The sequence below is a fragment of the Typopeltis vanoorti genome, chromosome 6 (assembly GCF_054136105.1).
Source record: "Typopeltis vanoorti isolate ZY-2024b chromosome 6, IOZ_Tvanoo_1.0, whole genome shotgun sequence".
Lineage (NCBI taxonomy): Eukaryota > Metazoa > Arthropoda > Arachnida > Uropygi > Thelyphonidae > Typopeltis > Typopeltis vanoorti.
The window spans coordinates 50,923,681-50,944,191 of record NC_143554.1 but is presented as its reverse complement, the minus strand read 5'-3'; positions in this window follow the sequence as shown (position 1 = coordinate 50,944,191).

Here is a 20,511-nt window from a genome sequence, read left to right as displayed (position 1 = left end):
TACGAACGGTTTTGTCTATCCGTATGAATGGAAAAATATACTGTTAGAAAGAAGGAAATTAGTTCCTGATTCTTATTTCCCATTCTTGGATCTTCATTCGTCTTGAGTTCTCTGAGCTGTCACTTCCTTTTCTCCTCTTGTGCAAGTAGAAATTCCCAAGGTAAAAGTTAAACAAAAAGTAACTTGACCCCCCCCCCACACACACACCGCAAATTACCTTTCCCATAGAAATAGTGAATATTAAGATCCAACATGATTTGAAAGCCGAGTGTATGTAGCAACTATGAAAGACCAGAGAGCTTATGATAATACAATCGAATCGTCTGTATATTCGCCTTTTATCAATGCATTTCATAAAGGTTTCACTGGCCAACCAACCAACCAACCAGTTCGAAACAGCTGTTTCGAACTGGTTGGTTCCCTTCAGAAACCACTATATAAGTAAAGGATATTCAAAAACTAGGTGATCTCAGATCACTCTAACCTCAGTGAGTGACCCGAAGGATCATTTTAACTCGTAACTCTCGATCACTCAAAGATACTCACTGGTGGATCTACAATGGTTCTACTTTGTGGCAGGCTTACCCTACCACCGAGCAGAACGACAGCTCATATTCCAAGGAAAAGCAGTCCCGATAAGGGCCACGTCAGCGTTGTTTTTTTGCTCAAGGGAGCAAAAATTCTCATTCACAACTAAAGCAATCAAATATCAGAGTTGTATTTCTCATAAGTGAATTCACCGTCGCCTTAGATCGAAGCCATATGGCCCTTTCTTTATTAATTACTTTTACCCACCAACCAAGACTTACCCACCTCTGCCTGGTCTCTGAAGAGAACCAACCAGTTCAAAACAGCTGTCAGGCCAGTGAAACCTTTATTAAATGCATTAATAAAAGGCGAATATACGGACACTTGGACAGGGGTCGTGTTCTTTTGAGTGGAGCAAGCTAAGGCAGCCCCGATGCTGACGATTGTATTCTCATAAGCTCTTTAGCTTATAAGAATTAATTAATTATGAAAGTTTCATAGTTTCTACATACATTGCGTTTTGAAATAATGTTGAATCTTTAATACTCCCTATTTCTATGTAATTTACGTGGCCAAAATGAAGCCGTATGTTTCTTTCTTTATAAATTACCATTGGATATTTTAAGAGTCGGCGACAGGGACCAGAACCTCTACCAAAAAATTAAAGCAAAAACATAACTACGAAGCTCCGTTTGTTTGTTTTTTTAACGCTATTCTTCGAAATTAGGAAAATACCAAGCTCTAAATAAAAGGTTGATTGCTTGTCATATACTTACACAGGTAATTAAAACAAGTTTATGGGATTCGAGCTGTCTAAGCGCCTATACATAAAGGCACTTAGACAGATCGTCGACAGTACTCAAGACATCTGTTTGTTAGTAATTTCTTATTATTAAAACATGTTTTGCTGTGATTTCTAGTAGAGTTAATATATAAAACTTAACTGTTCCAGCGCTATTAACCCCTTAACGTACCAATTAAAAATCAGAAAGCGGTCGTTTTTCTGCCAATTTTTTTGGGCGAGGGTGATTTGCTTGATCAAATTCATCATTATTTTTCAAATAATGATGAATTTGTGTAAACGCAAACGAAATAGCCGATACACGCCGTTGGCAACTTTTCTCGGCTGAAAGGAAATAGGCACAAGATTGTCTGGTATCTATATTCGGTTGTATTTATATGCGAAACCAAAATTAAAAATCAATTTTGGTTTCACATAAATTAATTTTTAATTGGTTTCTCCGAAGTTTAACATACAAACACAGATGTCTTTGTATGTTAATGGGTTAATAATGTAGCTGTCGAATGAAGACTTTCGCAACCATAAAACATGAAATATTTACAATGGAATGTTGCTACTCTTTGGAACCATAACTTTCGACTTAAGATACATATTGAAATCCTACTTACTTCTTCTCTCTCTGTTAGAAACGTGTAATATATTATGCACACTGTCTGGGGGTATTTTATGCACACTTTCTGCGCATAAAACTGATGGATCGACTGAACGAATCTTTAGAACTGTTAGAAAAATTTTCCAGTGACCCCCCCCTCTTCCACCCTGGATAATAGTGAAATAAAAATAACTGCGAAGAGGCATTTCTTAGGAAAACTATTACGTAAGCAGATAATATCTAAAAGTTCAGGTATCTATAATTTATTGATGTGTTCATTAATTTATAACTTGTTTCAAACTAATGAAACAATGTGCCAGGTATAACAGAAAAAAATCAAGGTAGTTTGCTTAACGGTGCTCTGAAGAATGGTTTATTAATTTGCTACTGCCAGTTCTGAAAGGGGAGGGATGCAGAAAAGTTATCACCTGGGAAACATGAGTTCCTATTTAAATTTGGACATATTTAAAGTTGCCTGCTTCCGCACTGTGCAGAAGCATTCAACTACGTCGGAAGATTTCTTGGAGAGAGAGAGCTGTAGAATGAACATACGCAACAATCCATAAAGATTGATTTCCAGTTTTATTAAAAACATTGATTGTTCGATTACTAAAAGATAAATTGGAATTGTTCGCTTCAAGAAAAATTTAGGAAAACTTTAACAAAGATATTTGTGAATTTGTCCTGGAAAGAAACTGTTTCTCATTTGCATTCACGTGTAGGTGGCATTTGTTTTTGTGATTTCCACTCACGAAAGGTTTTCTATTTTTTTAATTATATATATATATATATATAGTTCGAAACTCTGGAGACCCCCCCAACATTGAACTTTCTAGCCACTTCTGACCTCCAAGGTGAATGGAGAGTTGGTTGGTGTCACAGAGGACGATGAAATTCATCTACCACCTAAAAACAATCACAGATATCCTTGTTTGCAGTGGATTCTAATTTTCATCACCCCGGTGTAAGACCAACCGCCATCCCTTATTGGAGGCCTGAAGTGGCGTAAAAAATGTTTAATCTCTTTGAGCAGGATTTCCGAATTATATAATCCTTAGCCGACCCACGCTGCTGATACTAATGCAATATAGGTTAAAAAAATAATTGGTGTCTAGTAAAAAAGCTCAAAATATATCTGTCACATGTCACAAACTGTGCCATTTCAAGATAACCATGAAGTTGAAAAGTGGATTTTTTTATAGAAGTCAATTTTTAACATAAGAATATTCCTATCACAAAAGTATCGTTTGTCAAAAATACTAGAGAAAATGAAAGGAATAAAAGAGAATTCCTTCAACTGCTTATCATTCCTGTTGCGTCATGATTATTCTGACCTCTTATGGCAATGTGACCCAACCACCTATCATGTCATTAAGAAATATTTGAAAGGGAGAATAAAGATTTTTGATGACTCATATCTTACTACTACATACATTTGCTTACAACTACTTCTTTTTCCTCGCAATGTATTACTTTAATGAGTGGTAGTTCTGGGCATTTAAGATTCTTTGTACTGCTTGTGGAATTGAAAATCTGATATCTTACAAACTAACCATCAGATTTGAACTATCGCCGTAATCGCGAAAGCTGAACTGTCTGTTCTATATTTTAACTGCCGCTCATCTTTGTGTGTGTGTGTGTGTGTGTGTGTGTGTGTTAAATACTCTTTCCTCAAAGAAAAAATATACTTGCGAAAAATGCAAGCTAGAGTAGTTACAAGAAAATAAATGAAAATGCAATCACTATTATTGTAGTGGCATATCACTTTAGCATGATTTGTTTCTCACATCGCCAGTGTTAAAAATTATAGATTTCCTTTAAAAGCTTTTAAAGGAATCTGAGCAATAAATGAAGAACAAAGTAATGATACTGCATCAGTATTCTTCTTCTTTAGAAGAATGCTGATGAAACGGATATCTTATTATCTAGCTTGGACATTAAAAGAAAGCTATTTCTTCATTCATTTCCTAGATGTTTAGGAAAGCTATACGTCAGGAAATACTAAAATAATTAGGCTCTAATTTTAAAATCTTTATGTATTCTAACTGGGAAATGTATGACTGATAATTTCTGATGATTAATTACCACACTAGAAATCCACTTTAGTATCGTACTCTTGCAGTTTGTTCTGTTTCATACAATTTTTTTAACTTAAGCCAAGTAGCTCCAATTTTTAAATATGAAATTTTCGGTGTTGTAGATTTAATTGCATAATTTACTTATTTAGTAAAGAAAATTATACTGAGAACAAGATTGAAATATTTAATTTCAAAACCTTGATCTTTCTTAGCTAACCTAGTTACAGTATTGCTGCTGAATCATGATAAAACGCTCTTATTAAAAGGATCATTTCATAAGCTCTGCACACTATACTCCTGTTATTAAACTAACAATTTATTTAACAAAACGCATTTATAGGCCGTCAATAGAATTTCCATTCTACCTTATCACTTGCTGTCCAACTTATTGTATTCCTATCAGTAAACTCTTCTGTTAATATGTTCGACAAGTCTCGTCCCTTCAGAGCAGGAACTTCATAAATACTACAATATGCTGATAATTGCTCCATATCTGAACTGAGTCGGGAATTATTTTTCTGTTTTGAAGTCTTATTTGGTGAAACAAAAGCACTAAAAACAGAAAATTGAGTACACGACATTTTTATTCAGTCTGGCTTATTGGCAGAAACGATTATGCCATTCTGTTGGCCATGCATGAGCAATGTGCAGACTTTTTGAAATCTTTTTCACTTATTTATTTATTTATTTACACTTATTATTATTTACACTTTCACTCTAGATGGATATTAATCCATGTTGAGTGTAATGTAGCAGTGGATGTAACATCACTAAATATCTAGTTCTGTCTGTTTAATGAAGTAAATATTACAATATATGTTCAAAGACAGTTTCATGTTTTGAGGAGATATGTCACTCAAGATGATTTCCCTTAATCTCATAATTTCTCCCCCCCCCCGCCCTGTAAAATCAGATTTTCATTATACACCGGCATCGTAGCCTTAGTTGCTTCAGCCAAACCTTTTAATAACACCACCACCTCGTTTATGTCGGCTTATGCTTATTTACTCTCACAGTATTCCTCTTCTTGCTTTCATTCTCATCCTTTATTTAAATGCCTAATTATTATTTTCTAGTATTATTATTTTACGATTTTAAATGTAACTGTTATCTTGGTAGTCTTCACACTGAATTTGTATTCGAGTAATCGCTAGTATAGTTTAATAACTAACGCAGCTAATAATAGTAACAACATGTTAAACAATGCTAGTTACATCTTAATTATATATTTACCATCCTCTGTAAAAATGCGATTAAAATTAGCAATAATAACAACATATTCAGTAATAATTGGTTATTGATCATTACTATATTAATATCAGCTGTTCTTTAAAATCTGCAGGACATAGATGTTCGTGATTGTTTTTAGGTAGGAGATAAATTTTATCACCAAGTGTGAGATCACTGCCTTGCTTATTGAATGACTGAAGTGGCTTCATAAAAGTTCCATGTTTTTGGTCTCTAGAGCAGGATAAAAATCGTTACCTCACTCATGGCACTATAGGCTTACAACTTTTAATGAGTAGGAGTCACAAAAAACAAAAAAAAAAGTCATTCATTTCTAACACCATATTCATACGTCAACTGATATTTAACGTACCCTTCCAACCAAAAAAACAAAAATATCTAATTCATTTTTAATTTTTAAAACGGTTTGAATTGTCAGCATTTATAATCCTTGTTGATGGTCATTCCATTTATTCCCCACTCTTAAATGACAAAAAAGACATAATTTGAAATCTAACTATTTTTTGTTCATTACTTCTTTATTACGTTCTATAAGACGTAGCTGAGCAAAGTTCAAATTGAAAAAGGATTCTTTATTTGAAAAGATGTACCAACAACCACTCCGAAGTTTAAAGCTCATGAACGAAAAACAATCCTCCCAGTTTTTATTTTCAAATTATTTGTCAGTAATTATCGGCTAAGATTTATTTGCTATTGTAATATTGGAAATTGTTACGTAATTTGAGAATACAAGTTTTTCTCAGAGTTATTCAGAAAATTTAACGAGTTTGAATGAGAAGAATTTTATTACACTGTGTAATTAAAATGATCTAAAAGTTCTTATAATGTTTTAATTATTTTATTTACTAAAATAATCAATAAAAGTTTAATTGATTAAAATTATTCTGTAATGCAAAGAGTCTTGGGTAAAACAATTTCGTGAGAAATGTAATGATTATTAACAATGCCCTTGATTTTTACTCTCCTGTTATGTTGAATGGATGCACACATACAGAGTGGTTGGTTCTGGTTAACGCACAACTTTGTGCATCGTTACCATTAGTCCGTTTGTTTTAACTGTTCGTACCGTTTAAGTGCGACAAACATTTCTCCCCGCACATGAAGCGCTCTGCTAATCAACATAATTCGATTTGACATGTCCAGACAATAAAATTGTACAACTTCTGGTTGCTTCTCTGGCTTTGAAATGAAAGTGCCTTTCTAATGCAGGTCGTATTTGCGACCTGCATTAGGACATGTCTTTTAAATGAATGACATATGTCATTCATTTAAAAGACTACGGTTCGAATCCCGTCTAGGATGCGAATAGTTGAGCCATTATATACTGGTGATCGCTCAATACATAGCCTTTCCCAGCCATGTCACTCCCCCCCATCTTTCTGTATAATGACATGTTTTTTCCACAAATGGAATCTGGACAGGCAAGTATTACCGCCTTCCCTAGTTGGAGGAAATGCCAAGCAGATCTCTAGATTGCAGTTGTCTTTTATCATTTTCGGTGAAACATCACCGCCCTACTTCCTGGAGGCATGAATCCCATACCCATGAGGTTTTGGAACCTCTTGGGTATGGGACTCATATAAAAAGAAAAAAAGTTTTATGCATTGTGCCAGGTAAATTCAGATTTTAACCCCAACAAACGTGTCATACCAAACAAACTTGAGAACACAAACATAATTAATTGAAATAAAATATAGACCTTACGACCTTAGTTTGATTCCTCTTGTTTCATCCAAACACTGTGAGATAGACTCAGACAGGAGAAATGTCGTGTTTTGATATCGTATAAGTGGGTTCAGGATGGCCACCCGGAAATATATGAAAAACATATTAAGAATTCATCTTTCGTTTGTATATTCCAAAATTTTCTTAGTACCATATTCCAAATAAAAATATATAATGGCAAAGTCTTTTGTTATAAACATTCTTTGCTTCATTTCATTTAAATAACGAAACAGTATTAAAATAATTAAATAGTATTATGTTAAGTGAAATCCAGCAAATAATGTATTTACTGTAAGCATCTGTGCGGGATAATATTCTGTATGTCACTTTTTTCTTGGTTTTAGGGAGGTCAATTATGTGACTGGACACTTTTGAGAGAGAATGTGTAATTAATTGGCATTTTTTTCTTAATCGAGACAGAACTTAGAACTAGGAATACGATATAGAAAATGTTATAAAAAAAAACAAGCAGCGTGACCAGTAGATATCACTAGTAAACTTTTCAGCACTGTAAAGTGTTGCGAAGTCAGCGCATTGTGGATTATTACTGATGTTTATTTATTTTTAATGGACACTGATATTTCGCTCAAGACACAGCCAAAGCATTTTCTCCCGTACTGCAGGATATTTCATACTTTGTACTGTGATTTAATCATTCAGAAGAAACTCTTCTCTTGAATTTTGTCTTTAAATTTTACAGAGCTCAAGTGTCCTTAATAACCTTTGTGGCTAAAGTCTTAACTTTAGCTAAATGCCGCCTCATCCAGTCAAGTTTAAGAAAAGTTTCCTTAACAAACAACAAATTATTTTTTCATAACTTAATAAAAAGACTCTTCTAAGAAGTCTCCATTTCGCGCCTCGTCGAATCTGTGACAAGCACCACAGTTTCAGTACTCGTACCTAAATGTCAAATTAAACTTGATTCTGCATTACTCTCACATATCAAGAAAGGAAACTGCTGATATGTTTCTATACTAAGTATCTGTATTCCTTGATGCAGCTTTTACCTGTTGTTCACGGTACGGGAGTTGTCAATGATCCATATCAAGTTGCTACTTGCCAGAAAAGTGGGGAAAGAGGGTATAATGTGCTCCTACCTTGTACTTTCACTGCCAGGGCCAAGTACAGATTAAGTGTCACACATAGGAAAGTTCGGTAACCCACCTCAGTGGATCTCCGAATTTTTGTTCTCACACTTTATGCTATAATGATTATAACGAAACCAGCTCATATTTTTATTAATGTATTTTCTTTATTCCGGGTAGCCTTATGAACTGTTCGTATCTAAGTGTTAACAGCACATTATACCTGCTACAAATACTCAACTTTCAATTTTTATAGAAACTGTGGCTCGCAGGATCGTTCTAGATCATACCGGAACTAGAACGTACATATCTGCGACATGTCCGAGACAAGGGTTGTCCGGAATGTTATTTGTTCCGAGAATTTTAATTTTAGTGACTGCAGCTGTAAACAGATTTCAGCCAACAAAATGCTCTTTGTGTGTAATAATCTGTACTCCTGTTGAATTTGTTGAAGGTATTCCAACACACTGAACCAATTTATTAGTAATAATGCTGTCCACACTGAAATGGAACTCTACTTATGTTACTTATTTATTGGTAAGAAACGTGCTCTTAAAGGAAAAAAAAAACACTCACTTGCATCTTTTTATGGCGTTTAAAAAGACTGAACAGATGAATTTAATCATTTGCTCAATTACTGAAATTTGTTATCCTTGCTCATGCTTAAATGTGTTCGTTATGAAAATCAATTGGAAAGGAAAATATAGAGGATATTAGCTCTCTCAGGAAACACTGAATAATCTACTGTTTGAAGAAATTTTTATGATTAATCGAATAGTTTACTGTGCACTCACGCACGTATGCACAACGAGCATTGTAGTAACAAAACAACTTATTAGGTTGGGTTGTTTGTATTCTATTATTGATTTAATAGGAGCTAACATTTGTTTCTCTTGTCAAAAATTCGTTCTTTTAAGGATAAGTAACAGCGGTTTTAACTTAATAAAGAAGTAATGAGCAATCTATTAACTGAGTCTCAGTAGAAAAGACCTAAGAAAAGTTCTTGGTTCCCTCGATGGACTCTTAATCCATGTCTTTCTGCCCAAACGCACAGTTGTTTCTTTTCTTCTAAATGCTCTGCGGAACAAATATTATCGATACCAATGCATTTTAAGTGCATCGATCTTTTTCCAGTAAGATGCTGACTCCATACAGTACCGTATCCGGCATAATCTTATTGCTGAAATGAATTTTAAATCTATATTTAAAGCCTACACGCTTGAAGTCGTGCTGAAATTATATGTTACAAAATAAAATTCTAGGATTTCCTAAGCCTCATTGCCATGTCTCCATCTCTGGTTTTCAAGAATAAAATAATCAAAGTACGAGTTTCTTTTAGAATGTAGGACATGCAACGTCCTCTGGTGTAGGAAAAGTCCAACTGTCTTGATACCGCCATGTCTATAGTTAGCAGAACCTAGTTGCAGCTGCCTATTCACGCTCCAACAGAGGCGTAACCCGCTACTCTCGTTAGCGCAGACACCGATAAGTTGAGGCCGTTATTTTGCCATCTTTCCTCATTCATTTCCTTATGGTGGCCTATATCCAGCTTTTTAATGAGATTATCACTTATCTTCCTCTCAAGCTGTCTGGCCACAAGTAGGTTACGTCTGAGATCAGAACTTTCTCGAGGGGCTGAAGACTAGTGAGACGAGTACTTTCTATCTGCCCCTACTGACAACGCCCTTTGTCTATCCCCCCCCCCCCCATCTCCCGAGGAAAAATATTTATACTTAATACCTGTAATTTTCTAAAGTCATTACTTTTTATTTGATGACAGGTAACACTGTCCTTTAACAGAAAAGTAACTTTCTGCCAAGTTAATCCATCTTCTTGATCGATTTTGTAGGGGAAAACAAAATACAATCAACTTGGCTTAGCAATCACAATGCAGGGATGAAGTGATTATAAAGCAAGAAAGAAAAAGACGTCGCTAACAAATCAATCGCAGTTGATCCGTACAAAAAAAAAAAAAATCCTCCAACTGTTTGTTCACACGCATTTCCTTTTTCCGTTGTACAAACTTATTTGTATCTGCCTGCTAAATACCGAAGGGCACAGTCTCTTATAATATTTGTTGTTCCTCAATAGGTTTAGAAAATCCTTGGCTAAAAATAAGTAAATAAATAAATCAACCATCTAGGCTACCTTCTGCATAAAAGGACAGTTTTATAAGTGATGTTATATAATTTTTATAATGTTATAAGCGATCATAATCTGGTGTCATTAATGGCTTCTAGAGTGATCTTTCCTGTGAAGCTTACGCAGCACATTTTGAGCAGTTTCTTGAATTGAATTCTTGACCATATCATTAAAAACCACTTTCAAAGTCTACTTGGTTCAAACAGAAGCAATCAAGAAAAGTCAATAATAACAATAAGCATTCAAGCCAAAAGATGAAACCAAGAATTTCTAATAGCTGAGCAGTGAGTGACTAACATTCGCTAACAAACGGTGCAAACACTACTCTGTTTGTCAGCGCCTCCTATGAAACTAATTTAATATAGGTGTAAACAGTCCATTTCTACAAACGCCATGGAGAACTGTACGTTTTTATGTGCGTCCCACCCAAAATGTACTGAACCTATCGCATTAGTAATCTTAGTGACGAAGATCTAGAGATTCCCCTTCAAATTTCCGATAAGCAGGACCATGGTCTCAAATTACCGCTATCAAATTGCTTGTCCGCGACAAGAGACAGCTATAGAAAGAAAATATGGTCGAAAGAACTCAATGCTAAAGTATCTCAGTAATCATTGAGATACTTAGCATTAATCCATTAATATGTGTTTTACTAGCATTAATCCATAAATATGGGGATAAAGAACTGTTCACCATTATATGGAGTGAGCATCCAAAATTGAAGCTAGTCATAATCATGGAGCTTTAAAAAATCAAACTTTTTTTCCCTTTTCTCAAACCAAAAGATGCACGCTAATTTCTTTTAAAGGACTTCGCATATTTGATTTCCAAACAGCATGCCCGTCCAGTACGCTATTAAGTCACTTCTAGAAACAATTCCTCCTAATATTATAGATTTTTTTTCTCGTATAGGTTAAAGCCTAGCCACTTCATATGGCCTTGCCAGTTCAAGAATGAAAAGAAAAAACGATAAAAGAGGCTCATTCTATAGCTGTAACAAATTTTACTTGGGAAAATTTTTAAAAGAATGAGATTAATAGCTTTCTTTTCTTCAAGCTAAAGAACACTGCGAGCTAGGTTTGCGACCTTTAATATCAACCAGTATATGCAGTAGCGTTTTTTTTTTTTAAGATGACACTGCCGATGTCATTCGAACTCCACAAAATAAAGCCCACCTCCCCATAGCTCAGACGAGAAAATACTTCCTGGGCGGAAAGAATTGTCCTTAGTCTCATGTCTTTAGTTGCCTCAACGATTATTTTAAATAACCCAAGATTTCAGAACTAAAAGATGATCATAAAAGAAAGGAGTTTAAAGACAGAACGATTTCTTCCATGAAGAAATACTTCTCTTAAGTGTTTATAACGGATACCGTGCCGGATATTAATAAAACCAATCCAATTTGCTAACAAAGCAGATGTTCAACCTTTTCTATATATACTAAGGCGGTGGCTCTTCCACCTGCTACTCGTCAATCGATTCCTCTACTGCATGTAGTAACTACTTGTCGAACAGGTAAGTCCATTGTCAGTGTATAGGTATCATGTATAGGTCCTTTATACATGCAGTATTATTGATTGGCTGCGAAAAAGGATCTCATAGATTATTCTTTCAACGTACTAGATAGGAAATTACATATGATACACGCATATTTACTGCCATTACGAGTAATGGAATTTTATTTATCTTGAAATTCAAAATTATCTCTTGTTCCATGACCGCGCATGCTACAAAGTTATTTGTTTGTTTTTTTCTTTACAATCTTTTATTTTTGCTTCTTGTTTTTGTTATGTTGAAGCAAGCTCTTAAGAACAGGGTGATCAAAATTAAAGTGTTGCTGTTTAAGGCCATGTGGAGCGCCGCCCAGTGATCCAAATGCTGCTAAACTTTGCAGAAATATATTGTGCGTCATGCAGAAGCAATATCTGAGAAAAAAAAAAATTTGATTTAAAATTCGGCACTAGAGTCGGTTTTTGATGTGCCTAATGTAGATGTAGTAACTTTTCTGTGTGTTTAGGAGAAAAGCGACACAAAGCATAAATAACACATTTTTATTCATTTCCATTATGCATTCACGGACTGCACTTCTCTATGTGCTGTCCTTCCCGGTACGCCACAAAACTGCCTCCTTTGCACAGCGTGTTCAACGGCAGAACGCAGCTGATCGGGACTGATGTTGTGCGCATGTTACGTTATACTGTCTTTCAGCACTGGCAAGTTATCAGGATAATCCCAATAAACCCCATCTTTGAGAAATTCTCAGAGCCAGAAGTCACAGGGGATTCAAATCAGGTGAATGAGGCGGCTATGCAGTAAACACACGGCTAATCACGCTGGCTTAAGTGAAATGCTCTCGAAGAACTCTCTATGCGGATCGACCAATGTCTGGAGGGGGGGGGGGGCCATCCTGCATGAAAATGACTGAATCCAACAGGCACTGTTTTAGCTGTGGCACAACAAAATTGCTTATCACATCGCGATACCTCTCTCCTCAGTAACTGAGCAGGTCACAGGACCCGACTGACGAATGTCCTCAAAGAAGTCCATACGCGGCTATTGTGGATGTTCACAGCTCCATTCAGTTGATAGCGAGTCTCATCTCCCCACAAAATCATCCACGGCCACACAGCTTCCAACTTCGCTCGAACAAAGAATGTTAAAGTGAATATCAGTCGACTTTCAAAGTCCTGCGGGATCAACTCCTGTGTCAGGGACCCTGACACAGGAGTTGAGTCACGAGCCGCCACTAGTCAGGGTTATCTTGAATGGGTAGACTTTCTGTCTTCCGTAGAATTTTCCAGACAGTTGTGTAAGGCACATCCATGTGTCTTGATACAGCACGTGCACTTCAGGAACCAACGCTGTTATTCATTGCCAGCTCCACAACGGCAGTAACAATTTCATTCACTTTTTGTGAACTAGTGAATCCCGTTTCTTCAAAACGACTAATAATTCGTCGCAGAGCAGATGGAGATAGTGGACGCCGTCAACATTTGTTCAGGTGAGGAAATTGGCGGAGTGTAGCAACAACATTGCAATTGTTTAGGTAATACAGCTTCACGAGCAAAGCACGTTGGGACAAGGTTAGCACCATAACAGTGGAAAGTATTAACAATCATAATGAAGAAGAAACTCCCGTGTTTATCTTTTTCAAACACTTCTGGCACCAGCAAAGTTGCGTAATATGCCAATTTCATACATTTGGTGTTTACAACATCCCTGGTGGTGAATTTTGGAACTACGTTTCCCCTCGGATATCGCTTCAGCATAACGCAGAATGTATTGCTGAAAAGGTTCGCAGCATTTGGATCATTAGGTGGCTCTCCATAAGGCCTTAAACAGGGATACTTTAATTTTGATCACTCTGTATTCCGAAAGATGAGATAGGCTGCATGAATTATTGGTAAGTCACATCCCGGTCGGTAGTAATAAAATTTGCGATAAACTCTCTCTGCTTTAAATGGATTTCATCCCCACTACTGACAACCTCTAGAAGGCATCGACTATAAATATAAGTGGAATTTCCAGAGACAATGATTTGTGTTCATTGCTTATGATAATGGCCCAAGGTTGTAACCTGAGTGACTTCGTAAGGGAGGATAGTAACAGCAGCATCTAGATTGGCTGGCAAGGTTACTCTGAACCTGTGGCTGTGCAACAAAATGGCCACGTATAGCAGTGTATTGAATATAATGGTGTGATAAATAGAAAACGAAAGATATTTGCAGGAAACCGCTGGTCGATGTGATGGAAATACAAATAATTTATAGACATACTGTAATTAGTCACGTGATTGCGTGGTACAGCCAGGAACTGCGAGATAATGTATCCGAATGCACTGTATGTCTGGATTGGAGTATAACAGCAGTAATAATCATCGACAATACCACGTCTGTCTGGCAAAACAAGCACTGCGGATAACATGAGGATTGGATAACAGAGTAAATACTTCCGGATAAGCTTTGTAAGAGTGATGAATCTCTATTTTTGCTTCGTACAATACAGCCGTTTATATTTCATGCTTGGTCACAGTAATTCAAACCCGTGGTAGAATAATGTCTGGGACATGTCTTCTTAGTCAATTTGATACACGTAGAGTACAGACTGAATGGTGCTATCTACCTGAATATCGCTGCCGGCCAATAACACACACACATTCACGTTGGCCTGCATGTAATGGACACTTCCAGCAGGATAATGTCATAATGTCATCAAGGAATGATTACTGGAATATAATAGTAATTTCCTTAATGAACTGCTCCCCCATTCACCTGATTTCGTTGAGCATCTTTTGGTATGGTTGGCCACGTTGGTCCTCCATCGCCAACGGATCTGGCGAAATTCAGGAATTCATCATGTCCACTGGAGTTGGTTTAGGTAACAGCTTAAGCTGTTCATAATGTGTTCGGGTACACTTCCTTGCTGTTGTACCTGATTGCGCTCGTCATCTTTCGAGAATATGTCTATTGGACTTTACGAGCCTTTAACATTCGTTCTTCTGTCCCTCGCATTAATCAGCTGTTTCCAGTCATATTCTGATCATCGGTGTTATATTCCCTGCTTATCAAATCATTTTTGGTTTAACCGAGATTGTGTCCCTAGCCATTCTTGACGGAGAGTATTTTCGGGATTCTTTTTTCGGTTTGTCTGGCTTCCATGAAGTCACAGGTCGTGACCTTTTCTTATTGTCGCACGCTCTTTATGCTCTCTCGCCGTCTATAAACCACTGTCTATAGACGGCGCTTGCTGCGTTTTATTTGTATGTTACTGGTGAATTCCGTTTGCATGAGGCTGCTGTCATGTTTTAGCCATTCTCTGTACAAAAAAAAATTAAAATTAAAAAATAAATAAATAAATAAACAGTTATGAGAAAGACTGGTCCAGAGAATAGCGACTTCTAAAAGATGAAAGAAAAGATACAGGTGCCATTCTCCTGAACTGAATCAGTTCATTTGAATAATGGCAATGGAAAAGCCACAAGGAAGAAAAACCAGATTACCTGAATAATAGAGATTGCATGAGCCTCTAAGAGATGAATAAGCTTAGTTAAATTGCTCTTTTGTGCTGGTGACACCAAAATTCCGTATTAATGCAAAGCCAACTTTTCAACGCTTCCCTTCCAGTGTATCTAACAACCTTTGTTGATACGTTAGGATATAGGCAATGTTAATACCATAGATCAATCAATATCACGCTTTATTCTCATTAATTCACAGCAACTTCCAGCGTAACTGGTCTATTAACTCTCTGAATATTTATCCTTGGTAATGGAGCTTGAAATACTCGTATATCTGAAAATATAAGATGCCATTTGTTTCAGTTAAGTTCTAGAAATTTTGACTGTAACATTAAACCTGTCCGCGCGGTTAGCCTAGTGGCTGTGCGCTTCGCAACCATATGCCTGGGGAAGGAGTGTCCTAAGTTCGATGCTCGTCGGTGACGTGAGGAACTGAAGGGTCTTCCTCAGCCATAACCAAGTTAGTCGGTCTTGGGCGTGGACAGTAGGGTTTTTTCCCCAGTTTATCCTGGGGTTTTTCATCTCACAAACAAGCAAACCGGATCCGTGAATACACAGGATACAGGCATAGGATATAGTACGACCAGGAAGACAACGGGGAACCACCTTGCTCATAGTCACTTCCCTAATATGGTAGCATAGCTGCTCCTACCATCTGTACGGATGAAAGAAAACTAATCAATCATCAACATTAAATCTACTTTAATGTCATTTTAGTGTTAATATGACTCCATGGATTGATTTGGAGTTTATATTAGTGTTTGTAGTTTAAAAACATGGTTTTTAACGTCATATGACGCTAGGTTAGGCTACATAATGACAAGCATCCTGAAATCTTTAGATTAAAGTGGGATCCGAAAAAAAAAACGAAAACTACACATTAAATATTCAAATTAAAAATGAAAACAGTACTTTTTTTTTAAAGATTGGACCATCGACTCTTAATCTAAGATATTTATTTATTTATTTATTTTTATTTAAATACTTATTATTATTTTTATTTTATTTATTATAAATATAATTATTTTTCATATATTTATTCGAAATTGACTATGGAAAAGAGATTTCAGATACATAGATAAACGGAAATATTATAGAATGATTTGAAAAGTTATGAAAACGTTTCCGAATGTGTGGAAATTAAACTAAGTGTCGAACTTAAGATTTGTCCACCTTGATTTGCGAAAGTGGATAATTTTTTGTTTGTTTTGTTTTTTTGGACGTTTTTCTTTTTCAAAGACGAATGGTACCGAAACGAACTCAATATATCAATAACATTTATTACTATTCAGAAAATTTTAAACTTTGATGAAACAGAATTTAAAAGGCTAAATTTAAAGTATTACAAGGTCCTACTTCAGAAGTAAAATTGGTTCGTTCTTGAGAAATTCCACTTAAACGGAGGAGTTATGTGAAGATTTTATTAGCTTTTTTAATACCCAAATATGATGGCCACTAACTCTAATAATGTTAAGTTCTAATAATTTTGTGGCCCAAGGTTCGCTGTGAAATCTATGGCCATGAGGCTTTCGTTTAATAGAAATTATGTAGAAATAGATCCCCATTTGTCATTCACCTCCATTTACCACATGTTTCGCTTCCCTACATATAATAGAAATAGCTGATGATTTTTATGCTGCTCTAGATATAACAGAAATTGAATACACCTGATTCTCTCTCTCTCTTAAATCCTTTTCACTTCCTCTGAGTAATTTTGAGACACGTTCAAATAATAAATCTAAAGTGTGTACATTAATTTCAAATTATTTAGAATTAATTTACCGGAATAATTCTATCTTTTCTTAAAAAATTTATTCACTGTTTTTTAAACTCATAATAACTTTTTGAAGAAAGTTGGTGGCAGTTGGCGTCTGGTGGCAATTATATGGTACGTTAATAAAATTCAAACTAGTTCTCTGAATTAAAAAAAAAAAAAAAAAATCGTAGTTTCGCCATCAGTGGTATAAGTGGTTGGAAGTCTGATGACACCGAAACTAATGAGAAATCTTTGACGTTTATCAGTACCGTTATACTTCAGACAAATCTAAAAAGTTCTTCCTCCCAAAACCTGATATTCGTTAAGTGATATTTTAGGTTCACTTAAGCAAATACTTTACCGCCTGCGGTCTTTAAGTGACCCACTGTAGGGTTGTTCACCTTCTGCCTATTTCGCTTCAATAGCTAGCGTCACATGGATGCTATCTCTTCGGAAAAGGTCGTTGTTTGTAAATTATGAACCGTGATTCGATTGCTCACTATGGACATTCCTATTAATTGTTCTTTAATAATATAGCGAGCCTGTGGCAATTACCTTAACCTAAGTTCTTTTTTTTTTTTTTTTGAGTGCAGTTCCCTTTCAGACTTCGTTCATACAGCTATCGATGTGATTACTACTTTTAAGCCCTCACTGTCTGTAAATGTCGAGAGAGAGAGAGAGAGAGAATATTGAAACTTCTTTTCATTTTCAAGTCAAAAGCTGCACTGAGTCAATATGAATTGACTCATTTGAAGGCATCATTTTTGTGTAGCTAAGTTTAGAATTGAAAGAGCATTTATAATATATCCAGGTTGAAAATTCTGTACTATTTCTCGTCTTCCTTAAAATAACACAATTAATTAACGTGAACAAACAAATAAATTAACTTAAAAGTAAAATTTACACATTTTAAGAAATGCTCAAATTTTCCTTTTTAAGTTAAGAATTCTAGTTTTGGCTGTTGCAGGGAAATTTCCACTTTGTATAATTTTGTTACAATATTTCTAATGTTGTTTTGGCATCGACACATTTTAATTATCAGAGTATTAATATAGAATATTAGTCGATCAGTTTGTACTTCATTTTGTACATATTGAATGCAGGTTTTTCTTTTACTAAAAAAAAAAAAAATCAACCAATGTTTTATTAGCATAAAATTGATATAATTTTAATTACAGTTAATGTTTAGATATGCGTATTGAGAATACCTTTTAATTACATTTCTGAGTTAATTAATATACTTTTTTTTAAAAAATTCTTACTGTTGAAACCAAAGTAGAATTTTTTTAAAGTGATAGATTATATTTTCTTCTTTTCCTGTCAATTTTATTTTGTACTAGTCGCCAGCGTTCCTTATGACTTCTGGTTGAAAATTATCGAGTTAAATTCCTTAGTATAAACTATTCACATTTATATCAAATAATATATAAATTATTAATATACTATACTAGATAATTGTAATACAAACTGGATAATATTATTCAATTATTTGCATTACATATTGCGAGTTATCACTTTGGATACTATGCGTAAGTGTTATTACTTTGCTTACATTGCTTTGTCATTAATATAGCGAGCCTGTGGCAGTTACCTTAACCTAAGGTAATTGCCAGTTTACTAAAAATATTGAAAAACTATACAATATCCTCAAAACTTTGGTGTCAAGCTAATAGAGTATGCATGTTTCTTGAAGAGGGTTCTTGGAGTTTGATGTTGTTGGTATTCTAATATCATCACAATTAAGTTTGAATATCTTTAGTTACGTTTCAGTGTACTTGTAATTAACCCTCTTTCACAATGCAATAGAAAGGCATGTATGAGAATTCCATCTAAAGCACAAGGAATATTTTGTCAGTAATGGGAACGGTCTGTAACTGGTTGAATACAGAAGTCACAATCCCCCCCCCCCCCCCCACACACACACATCTGTAAATTCGACGTTCTCACCACAGTCAACCGCTTCAAAAATCATGAAACTGACATACGTGAATATCTTGTCTCATGGCCTAAATTAATACTCGATATTGAAACGCTTCAGCTGTCAGCTAGTAATATAAATCTTTAAAACGAAAAAATCAGAAGAAATGAGAGAAATAATCACTACATCTTCCATCATGTCTTGTACATTTTTAAAGTGGGGATTAAGATTCTATGGACCTCTTCCTATGCGTAGTAGCTACGACCAATTTATGCTCACTCTGCTTTCATAAGGTGGATGATAAGGCATTGAATTACAAGATTTCACAAAAAGAAAATCGATGGAGATCTCACGAATGAGAAGAAAGTGGAAGAAGGGAAAACTACTTAATATATAAAGTTTCTGTGCTTATTTTATAAGATATAAAATAATAAATTCAAACAGTTTTTGAATATAAAACTTTCCAAAATGGCTTTTGGAAAGTTGCAGAAAAAAAGTAGAATGGCATTAATTCAATCTTTACAATTAGGTGTTTCAACTTACCAATACATGAAATAAATAAATCCTGTAAATCTTATTTCCCAAAGGGAGTAGGCAAACACTTTAGCCCTCTTTGGAAATTGGTAGCTAGCTTGACTCCAACCCCACGTAGTTGAGATCATGCCTACCGACAGTTTGAAGACTTTGGAAGAGAGAGTACATCTACCACATCTAACGGGTACATTATCGTATGATAATGTACCCGTTAGATGTGGTAGATGTACATCTAACGGGTACATTATCATACGATAATGTACCCGTTAGATGTGGTAGATGTAACGGGTACATTATCGTATGATAATGTACCCGTTAGATGTACATCTACCACATCTAACGGGTACATTATCGTATGACTAAGTGTGACTTTTACGGTCGATTTTTTCCCTGGCTTAATAAAATACCCAAGTTCATGAGCAGGAGAGAAAAAATGTTTGCTTGCGTAAGTACAAAGGCTATGCATGCAAATTTATTTAATCTTTTATGTATGCATATATAATGGTAATAAACCAGGTAAAGTTTATTACCATTATATATTACCATCCTTCTGGTAGACCACAACTAATAGTTTTAATCCACATTGGTCCATCTGTCTGGAGGGGGTGCGGTTACTCAGAAGATATAGGATTTTGCAGCTTCAAAAAAAAAAATAATAATAATTATAATAAAAAAATAATAATAAAATGTATATATAGACATAGCACTACTGTAACACCCATGTGATCGTTATTATCAACATTGTTATTATAATCCGTTATAAAGAAATTTTATAAGAAATGTTATAAAGAAATTTATGCGATAATCACATTTAGTATCTTTTACTCACAAGAATAAAGGATAACAAGCTGAAAAACATTGCTTACTTCATTGCAAATAATACAGTTTATTTTATTACAGCTTCTATTTTTCTTGTAAAATCAGAAAACTGGTAGATTAAAAGGACCAAAAGTGCCTTTAACAGGTAAAAAAAATTGAATCTACTTTTCAAATTATTTTCAGAAGTTAAAATGTGAAACTTTGACCGAAATTTGGCAAAACATCTATTTAAAAATGGTATAAAACAATAACTGAACAACATTGGAT